Below are 10700 nucleotides of genomic sequence, written 5' to 3'. Positions count from 1 at the left end.
TATATTGTGGGTTTTTTTCATTTAGGATGAAAAACTTTGAAACAACAATGCGTTAACCATTGAGTTCTGAAAACAAACATATATCTTAGAAACTTTTTGAATCTGGGATAGCTCCATATTCTTTCTTTTTCTATCAACTTTTACTTTATCACTAACCATCCTTCCATGTCCCATCCCCCTTATTTGGGTCCCAGTTCAAAGCATTGCTAACTTTGGAAGTATAAAGTGGGGTCTTGGGAATAATAATCATTGTGAATCATTGAAATGGATTTGAACATATGTATGTAAATGGATGAAATGCACTCAGCTACAGTACTGCCTATCCTTAGAGAATATAGTATTATACTATTATCTGAAAAGAATTTAATTATATTCACATTCTATTCATCAGTCTGAAAACCTTTATCAAGCCAGAACATGCTGAGAAACTTACTTCTGGAAAAATTCAACCTGCAGAACTTCTTGTGCAAATCTGCAGCTTCATATCATTTTGTGGGACCCAGCAGGGCTGCTGGGGAGAGGGGGTGGGGTTCTTTGATTTTTCTAATTGCCTCGCCTGGACTCAGCGAGCTGAAAGACAGTTAACTCTCTGTTATCTGAACGTTGATTGCCCGCTTTTTGGCAAGGTTTTAAATTCTACGTGGCCCTGTCTTTGCTACCTGATATGCCTTGAGGTGATTACTTACCTGCTCAGGAAATCATAGGTACTATTAATATTGGACTTTAAGGTTTGCAAACACTTCCCATACATTATCTCATGTGATCTTCACTACAACCTTGTTGGTAGATGGTATTATTATTTCCATTTTACAGATGAGGAAACTGAGGCTGAGAGAAGTTAAGTGATTTGCCCAGAGCCACAGAACAAAGAAGTGTCTTAGGCAGGATTTGAATTCAGGTCTTAACTCAAAGTCAGTCACTCCAAAGACTATGCCACTTAGCTGCCTCTAGGAATATAAGCACTTTTTAATAAACCTCAGATTCTTACTAGTTGTGTGATATAACATCTCACCCTCAATTTTTTTCACCTATAAAATGGGAATAATAATAGCACCTACTTCCCAGGGCTGTTTTAAGAATTGAGTGAGATAATATATCACTTTGCTTAATCTTAAATCACTCTGTAAATGCTAGCTATTTATTATGATTATAATATTATTATCTCACCTTTGATTCCAAGAAGCTGTAGCATGTACAGCGACCACATCCAGGTAAATTGTCTCAGCAGACCAGCTAAACCAAGTTGAGGGTAACCGACAGGCCACAAACGTATTAGTGAGTTGAGGGCAGAGAGAAGGATGGATCCCAAGCATGTGAAGCCCTTTCCCAGGTGGAATTGTTCCAATGGCCATGGAGGCTTTTGAAGAAAACACTGTGAAATGCTTAGAGCTTGGTCAGATATCAAAGATGTCAAGGTCTTCACCATTGCATCCTGGACCACTGCCTGCCAACCTCACTTATCCTGCCACTGCACGAGAGTGTGAAAGTGATGACTTTGTGCAACTCTGCCTCACGTGAAAATCCAGTTCATAAACGAATCAAGATATCACCCCATGATATCATTGGTCCTTGTAAAAAATGAAGGACAAACATTATTATTATTATTATTATTATTATTATTATTATTATTATTATATTTCATTTTTATTGTTACTGAAGATATCAGATTGCTTAATTAGCTTTATCTAAATTATAGTTATTGTTTAGCTATTCGGGTGTGTCCAAATCTTTGCGACACCATTGTAGCACACCCATATTGTCCATAGCATTTTCTTGGCAAAGATACTGGAGTGGTTTACCATATCCTTCTTAAGTGGTTTAAGGCAAACAAAGGCTAAACAAGTTAGCCCCAGTGTCTGAGGCTGGATTTGAACTCAGGTCTTCCTGACTCCAGGCCCAGTGATCTATCTCCTGAGCCATCTAGCTGCTCCTAAAATTATGGTTTGGAATGCAAAAATCATAATACATTCCCCAAACTGATATCAATAATTTTAAATGAGCTGAATTTTTAGATTATGTTCCAGTTGGTAGAATAATGGTTTTTTTGACTGTTATACACACAGCCTAGGGCAAATAGTTTTTCAAACAACATAACGATCACAGATGTTTTTTGGACAGCCCTCACATCAAAATTATACGAATAGAAATGAAACTACAGGTGTGCCTCACATTAAAATGTCCCATTACTTAAATTTACATTTATGAAATAAAATTGGGGATAAGCCACATGTTGGAAAACTATCTTATTTTACAAAAGAATTTGTTATAATTTTTTTAGAAAATAAAAGCTCTACTTTTGCCCATACCTTATGTTTAGGAAATGAGTGATAAGAAATATGTTTATACTAAACTCTTCAGAGAAATATGCATGGCATAAATTAAGGCTCAATTTCATATACTAGGAAGCTATTAGATATTTTTTTACCTCAAGTAAAATTGTTTTCTTTTATCTAATTCTTCAAGAGAAATTCATGCCCAATTATAGTGTCAAATATATTCTATTTGTAACGTGTTTTTACTTATAAGTATAATTATTCATCCAATTTGCAGCATTCACCCACTATGCCTATTCTTAGTACCATGCCCAGCACAAGGAGAGGGCTGAATAAATGCATGTTGACTGTCCCATCTGACTTTCTAGCATTAGTCTAGAAAGTCTCTCTGGTTTTCTTATTTTCTTAGCTTATCATTGTCCCACCTCAGTCTCTATGTGCTCTAAACATGAGCCTTTCTCCTTCTTATCCCCCTTTTTCTTTTCTTGAAGCTTTTATGCCTGGGACCTTCCTGGAAGTTTCCTAGAACAATGTGTGAGGCCCTACTTCTCCTTAAAAAAATGTCCTAGACCTCATCTGTGTCCTAGAACAGCCCTGATTGATGAATTGATGACAAATTCCAAAATCCTACTGAAGGAACTCAGGAAAAGGGTGGTCATGAAGCAAATCTTGGAGAGGGGACAGTTCTCTCACAACCACTGTCTACTCATTCCTCCTATGATAGCCTCAAGATCAGTGTGCCTGGGATTTCTAAGCTATCTCTGGTACCCAGCAAAATGGCATAGTAGAAAGAAGATTGGACTTGCAGTTAGGATAACATGAATTCAAGAAATGTGTCAGGCTCAGTGACAGGAATTGCTGCTTCAAGTCCCATTTATGAAACAAGATGGTGAAGGTTGGAGTCTAAGGATTTGACTGTATTGGATGCCTGGTGACCAGGGCTGCATTCAGCTCTGGTGAAGTAGAAATCATGGCCAACAATGACCCCTTCATTGAACTCAACTACATGGTTTATAGGTTTCAATATAATTCCACCCATGTCAAGTTCAAGGGCATTGTCAAGGCTGAGAATGGAAAGTTGGTGATCAGTGGAAAAGCCATTGCCATCTTCCAGGAGCAGGACCCCACCAACATTAAATGGGGAGATGCTGGACCCGAGTATGTTGTAGAGTCCACTACTGTCTTTACCACCATGGAAAAGGCTGGGGCTCACTTGAAGGGTGGAGCCATGTGTGTCATGATTTCTGCCCCTTCTGCTGATACCCCAGTGTTAATCATGGGAGTGAACCATGAGAAATATGATAATTCCCTTAAAATTGTCAGTAATGCATCCTGCACTGCCAACTGCTTGGCCCCATTGACCAAGATAACTCATGGCAACATTGGCATCGTGGAAGGACTCATGACTACAGTTCACGCCAATTCTGCTACTCAGCAGACAGTAGATGGCCGCTCTGGCAAGCTGTGGTGGGATAGGTGTTGTGCTGCTCAGCATACCATCCCTGCTTACACTGATGCTGCTAAGGCTATAGGCAAGGTCATACCCAAACTGAATGGGAAGGTCACAGGCATGGCTTTCTGTGTTCCTACTCCCAATGTGTCTGTTGTGGATCTGACCTGCTGCCTGGAGAAACCTGCCAGATATAATATCAAGAAAGTGATGAAGCAAGGATCAAAGGGACCCTTGAGGGGCATCTTGGGCTAAACAGAGGACCAGATTGTATCCTGTGACTTTAACAGCAACACCCACTCTTCTACCTTTGATGCTGGTTCTGGCACTGCCCTCAATGACCATTTTGTGAAGCTCATTTCCTGGTTTGACAATGAGTAAGGTTATAGCAACCACATAGTAGACCTCATTGTTTACATAGCTTCCAAGGAGGAAAGCGAAAGCCATGGAGCTTCATCCCTAACCTGTTCCTCTACTGAGGATCCCATGCCCCATTCACATTGGTGTCCCAAAACACCCCTGTAGTAGGGTAAGAAGCCTAGTGTCCTATATTGTGCACCATCAATAAAGTCACCATATTCAGAGGAAAAAAACATGTGTCAGACACTTACTAGCTGTATGACCCCAGGCTAGTCTTTGGGCTTCTATATAAGTCTCAATTTCCTCATCTGTAAAAGTGGGTATAGAATTGTTGTGAGGACCAAATGAGATAATAACTAAAATGAATCCCAAACCTTAAAACTGCTATATTAAAATTGGTTATTATTATTAATAACAAGAATGATTCTTTTTATCATAATCATTATTATCTCTTTTGGAGGTGTGAACTATGGCTTGATATGGTGTTGGGGGTGAGGAATCTAATGTTGTCCAAGTTTTGGAGGTGTAGGCTATGATTTGGAAGCATTGTCTTTTTGGAGCAAAGTGCTATCCTATTACCTTAATTTTTTTCCTTCCCCCTCTCCCCCTCTCCACCATTTTACTCCCATCTTTGAGTGCTTCAAATTAAGCTTCATGGCCTCCCTTGTGCATCTTAAAATACACCAGATAAAAGTCTATGGCTTTACATAACTTTTATCTTAAACACTTCAGTGCCAGGGCAGTAGCAATGGTCTGGGACAGAAGATATGAACAATTTTTGAAGGAAAAAAAAATAAACTATATAAATCAGCCTTGCAATATAAGTAGCCAAGACAACTCTTTCCTGTCTCTCTCCTGTTTTGGGTTCTTTATATTTCACTTGACCAAGCTCATTTTTTCTTTCTTTTTCTATCTTTCACTGCCCTCCCCTGACCCTCATCCATAGTATTTCTTTTCCAACCCACTACTTACCTCACTCTTGGTAAAGGACACAGACAATCTATATAAATGATTCCTGTGCCCTTACCTTTTGTTTTGAGGTGAGTATGTGTATAGCTCCCTGCTGTGCATGACTATTATCCTTTCCAACTGATTTCCCATTTTCCCGTTCAACCATTTTCCAAGAGGCAGTGAAATAAATGGAACCTCAAGTGCTGATTTTGAAATGTATCAAGTCTCTGAATGAAGCATTCACAAAGTGAACAATTTGCAGTCCAGAAGTAATTCCAATTACTGGAAGCCAAGTTCTTGGCCTCCTTTGTGGTGGTATGTGTAGCTGATTTAATTTCTTCTAATTATATGTAGAGGCACACCATATGAAAATTAAAATGAAATGCACCACCTCTTTTGGGAAGACTTCAGTATCCCTGAAATAACATTCTGATTACAACAGTCTGGATTGAATAAATGAAAACACAGTTAGCATCTGTTGCATAGGCTGGCTGGGTAAACCCTTGAAAGGTTTTATCACTTATAGTGGGAAAGCACAATAAACTTGGAAGTCAGAAGAACTTGTCACCTCTTATCCCTTTCTGTAAATGATCAAAAAGATTTTGATCTTGTCCCTTGAGTCCTCACTCTGACACTTGCTTTGTGACTTTGGGCGAAGCTTTGAATCCTTACTTTGACACTTGCTTTGTGACAGTGAGTGAACACCTATCTGAGACTGAGTTTCCTTATCTGTTAAATGGAGATTACAATATTTTTACAACCTACGGGACATGTTTTTGCAATTAAAGTGCTTTGTAAGGTAAAAATAATGTAAATTTGAACTATTATTATTATAGCCCAAATGAGTGATAAGTGGAAGGAAGAGAAAGAAAGAAAGAAAGAAAGAAAGAAAGAAAGAAAGAAAGAAAGAAAGGAAGGAAGGAAGGAAGGAAGGAAGGAAGGAAGGAAGGAAGGAAGGAAGGAAGGAAGGAAGGAAGGAAGGAAGGAAGGAAGGAAGGAAGAAAAAAGGAGGGAGAGAAAGAAGGTAGGAAGGAAGGAAGGAAGAAAAGAAGGAAGGAAAGAAGGAAGGAAGGAAAGAAAAAAGGAAGGAAGGAAGAATTTATTAAGCATCTACCTGGCACCATGTTAAACACTTAACAAACATTATCCCCTTTGATCCTCACAGCAATTAGCCTTCCTATTGTACAGATGAAGAAAATAAGGCAAACAGAGGTTATTTTAAAGATTATTATTCATTGTCTAAGAGTCACTTTTGAAAGAATTACATGGTTATATTGAGTTTGGGTATTTCTCCAGTGCTCTATGTGCATGACAGTCCCTATTACATACTTTTTCCTTCTTCTTGATTGAAAGCATGGTTTTATTCAATGGGGCTCAGCCAGCCAGGTGCCCACTGTCAAAAAAGGCCTGAAAGTACTAGCCTTCAACAGATTCAGGATTGCATTATAGTGAAAGTTAAAGGGTTTTAAAATAACAAACACAACATAAATGTTAAAAATTCCAGAATTCTTAACATTCTTTTTTCAGCAGGATTTTTTTTTTATTCTGAAGTCTAGTAACTACCTTCCTTCCTCCTCTAGCTTTGAGAACTTTTTTTTTTTTTTGTGAGGCAATTGGGGTTAAGTGACTTGCCCAAGGTCACACAGCTAGCAAGTGTTAAGTGTCTGAGGCCAGATTTGAACTCAGGTACTCCTGACTTCAGGGCTGGTGCTTTATGCACTGCGCCACCTAGCCGCCCCTAGCTTTGAGAACTTTAATCAAGCATTGCTATATTCTATCACTGCCTCTGCAAAGTCTGTGTTATTGCTCCATTAACCAACTTTCTGACCTTCCTGACTATATATAACTCTTTCCTGACCACTACACGCCTTATCGCTTTCACCTCCTGAACCCCAACCGTCTCAAAGCAATGTCCTTAAAGAGCAGGAACTATCTCGCTTCTGTATTTCTATCCCCAGTGTGTGGCACACAATAAGTGCTTAATAAATGCTTTTTGTTCATTCATTCATTCATTCATTCATCTATAAGGGAGAGAGGTTCCTGGATTATAGAAGATTGAGAGGGAGAGAGAGGGAGGGAGGGAGGGAGGGAGGGAGGGAGAGAGAGAGAGAGAGAGAGAGAGAGAGAGAGAGAGAGAGAGAGAGAGAGAGAGAGAGAGAGAGAGATTTGGCATGGGTTTTAGGTCCTCCTACATGGCTCTTGTAGTCATTCCTTTCACCTTCTATGGAGGCTTTGATGGTTCTAAGCTAGTTTGAAACCCACCTTTATCCTTTACTCTGTAGTGAAAAAAATTCTGTCCCATATGCATTCCAAAAGTTCTCCCCGGATTTAAATTGCATTCATCTCCTTCACTCCCAATGACATCAGTTTTTGGTTTTGTTTTGTTTTTTTTTAATTCTGTCTTGCTTTTGAGCTATGTATTTCTCTGTTTTGCCAGAAATATGTTTACTAACTGGTCTTTAAGGACAATTCCACCCTTTTGGTGAAGCTTGATTTTTTTTCTTGCCTTATTGCTTTTGGCTGGGATCTGGTTCTAATTCTGACCTAGTGGCCATGTGGTCTATGATGTAAAGTGGTCTGTAAATTGTAAAGCTCTATATAGTTGTAAGTTATTATGCAAAAAACCAAAAAAACAGTATTCTCTTCTCCGTGTCATTGTCTGCAAAGGTCCCCAGAACTTCTCTTCCTTTTTGAAAGGACCTCTTTATGGCATTTTCACCAAGTTCTTTATAGACTGGGGAGTTTCTTTAGCTCCCAACTCACTAGTATAGCAACTTGCACATATTAGATTTTCTATGTTGAATTAAATTGAACTGAAAGAGGTTCGTTGAATGAAATTTATACTGTACAATAAAATGAATATGTTGAATAATCATAATTCAGTTAATAAGCTTTACAACATTTCTCAAGTTCTCTTTTGATGAGTTTTCTTTAGGTAACTCATCTGCCTCCAAGGGAGTATATTTTAAAATCCAATTATTATAGGTTGAAGGAAAAATAGGTTTAATCATATAACAAGCATTCAAATTATTTCTACCAACAATACTGAAGAGAGCTTTTCATCACTTACTAACTTATATTTATATAGGACTTTACAATTAATCATCACTTAATAGCTTATATTTATATAGTACTTTATAGTAACAAGGCATTGTTGAATACACTTCATACTGGGTAGCTTGAGGCTTGAACAGCTTGAGTTCAGGAGTTCTGAGCTAATATAGGGTTGAAGCTGAGGTGATGTCCTCACTAAGTCCAGCACCAATGATGAGCTCCTAGGAGGGCCACAAGGCTACCTAAGGTGGAACAAATGAACCCAAGTTGGAAATGGAGCAGATCAAAGATTCACTACTGATCAAAAATAAGATCAGACCCATTATATCAGGGAGAGGCTACTTAACTTAGACTGAGCAAGTTAGAGAGAACAAAAGCAAAAGCAAAAAACATGCAGAGAATTTTGCATACATTATCTAATTCATTACAAGAATGGAGTATTATTACTTTCATTTTACAAAAACTGAGGTTCAGAGACTTTTAAAAATCTTACTGTCAGACACACACGCGCACACGCACGCACACACACACACACACACCCCTAATAAGTGACAAAGAGATGTCTGGAAATGGAATCTTTGACCTCCAAATCCAGTCTACCTTCCACTGTACCAAAGATGTCTTCTAGGATAATATAAAGTAATTGTTATTCAGTTGTTTCAGTCATGTCCAACTTTTTGTGACTCCCATTTGGGATTTCCTTGGCAAAGATACTAGAATGGTTTGCCATTTACTTCTCCAGCTCATTTTATTCACATATGAGAAAACTGAATCAAGCAAGGTTAAGTAACTTGTCCAGGGTCATATACCTAGTAAGTGTCTGATGTGGGATTTGAACCCAAGTGTTCCTGACTCCAGGCCTGGCACTCTATCCACTGTGCCACCTATTTGAGCATAGGATAACATCAAGAAAGTGACCTAAGTTAAAAAAAAAACAATTAGAGGGGGACTAAAGAGATTTAGAACTAGATAAATTCCAAGAATCTTCTAGCTCTAAGATTCTATGATCAATTTTTTATAAACCATTCTTGATTTTTGTCTCTGTTATGAGCTTTGTCCTCCTAATCCCCATTAACTAGGTTCTTTTTAGGTTTTATTGATGGGTTTTGTTTTTACATTGCATACATTTTCAGACTATCTTCACTCCATGAGAATTCTCTTGTAAGAAAATTTTAAAAATTAAGCAAAATTAACAATACAATGAGTGATCTCATCTGAAAGTGTTGTGGGAAATTCCGACAGAGAAACCCAAACGGCACTCAGGAATAAGGAAGAACAGTTTATTGACACGCTGGCCCAAAGCAGAGTCGCCTCTGATACTCTGGGCAGCCACCAAGTGTCCAAGCTGCAGTTTTTATATCTCTTAGGTGTGAAAATGCATGCAGGTTTTCACAGGTACATTGTGGTAAGCTTACTTGGCAGACAGGAAGGCATATTTCAGTAAACAGAAGCATATGTCAGGAAGTTGGTACTAAACCACAGACTTCAGGGGAGCAAACAGTGTGTTCTACTTTCATTTTGGGGGTCTCAGCTCGAGCCTCAGTTTCATCCCCTGTATTTTCCCATATCAAAAGTACATTCCACATCTGTAGCACCCTCTCTATTTTTAGTGTTTTTAAGTTAATAGAAAAGTATTTTCTCTCCTTCTTACTCCCATCAGACTGAAAAAAAGAGAAAAGAAAAACAAATTCCTTGAAACAAATATTCAAAGCTAAGCAAAACAGATTCCCTCATTGATTATATTTTCAAATATATGTTTCATTCTGCACACTAAGTCCATAACCTCTCCATTCAAAGATGGATAGTGCATTTCATCACTGGTCCAGTGGTTATTGTTATAAGCAGTTCAGGTTCTGTTTGTTTTATTCTTCATCAATTTATAAAAGTCTTCAAAATTATTCATTTTTGGAATTGGCATTATAGCATGCAATGTTCTGTTTCTGTTTACTTCATTCTGCTTCAGTTCACGTATCACCACAATTCTACAATTTCATCATTAGAGTGAGGTTGGTGACCTTGCACAGTCCTCTCTCACTTAAATCCAATTCAGTGTGCAAGTCATGACATCGCCCCAATGTCATGGTCCTCTTCAAGAATGAAGGACAAATAACAACCAATGATTCCACAATTTATTCAGTCATTCTTCAATGAAGGAGCATCCCTTTAGTTTCCAGTTGTTTTTGTTGTTTTGCCATCACAAAATGAATATTTTGAATATTTTTATTTGAATATTGTGATAAAATACTTCCCCCCCCTCTTTCTTTAATGTCTGTTAGGTACAGACCTATCAGCAGTATAGCAGGGTCAAAGGACCTGGACTCTTAATAAGTTTTTCTGTATAATTCCAAATTGATTTCCAAAATTGTTTAATATGTTCACACATCCACAAAAAGTATAATGTTTCTTCTTTCCCCTCCCCTACCTCCCTCCAGAACTAATAACCTTCCTGGTACCTATTCCCTTTAGGCACTGGATTTTCCTTTATATAACAATTGTCAGATGTTTTGACTCCTATCAGTTGACTGTTTAGCCTTCCTTGGTTAGATATCTTGGATCTTCAACTTAGTTTAGATTTTTGTCTAATGATACTCATTCCTTTTCTCCCTATAAAA

The 10700-nt window shown here is 38.1% G+C and overlaps 1 pseudogene; it reads left to right on the top strand.

The window, feature by feature from the left end:
• Nucleotides 1-3159: 3159 nt before the first annotated feature.
• LOC122747351 lies at nucleotides 3160-4248 on the top strand (annotated as a pseudogene).
• Nucleotides 4249-10700: the final 6452 nt, after the last annotated feature.

Source organism: Dromiciops gliroides, chromosome 3, assembly GCF_019393635.1.
Source record: "Dromiciops gliroides isolate mDroGli1 chromosome 3, mDroGli1.pri, whole genome shotgun sequence".
Classification (NCBI taxonomy): domain Eukaryota; kingdom Metazoa; phylum Chordata; class Mammalia; order Microbiotheria; family Microbiotheriidae; genus Dromiciops; species Dromiciops gliroides.
The sequence above is the reverse complement of the archived record's forward strand: the minus strand, read 5'-3'. Positions and strand labels throughout refer to the sequence as shown.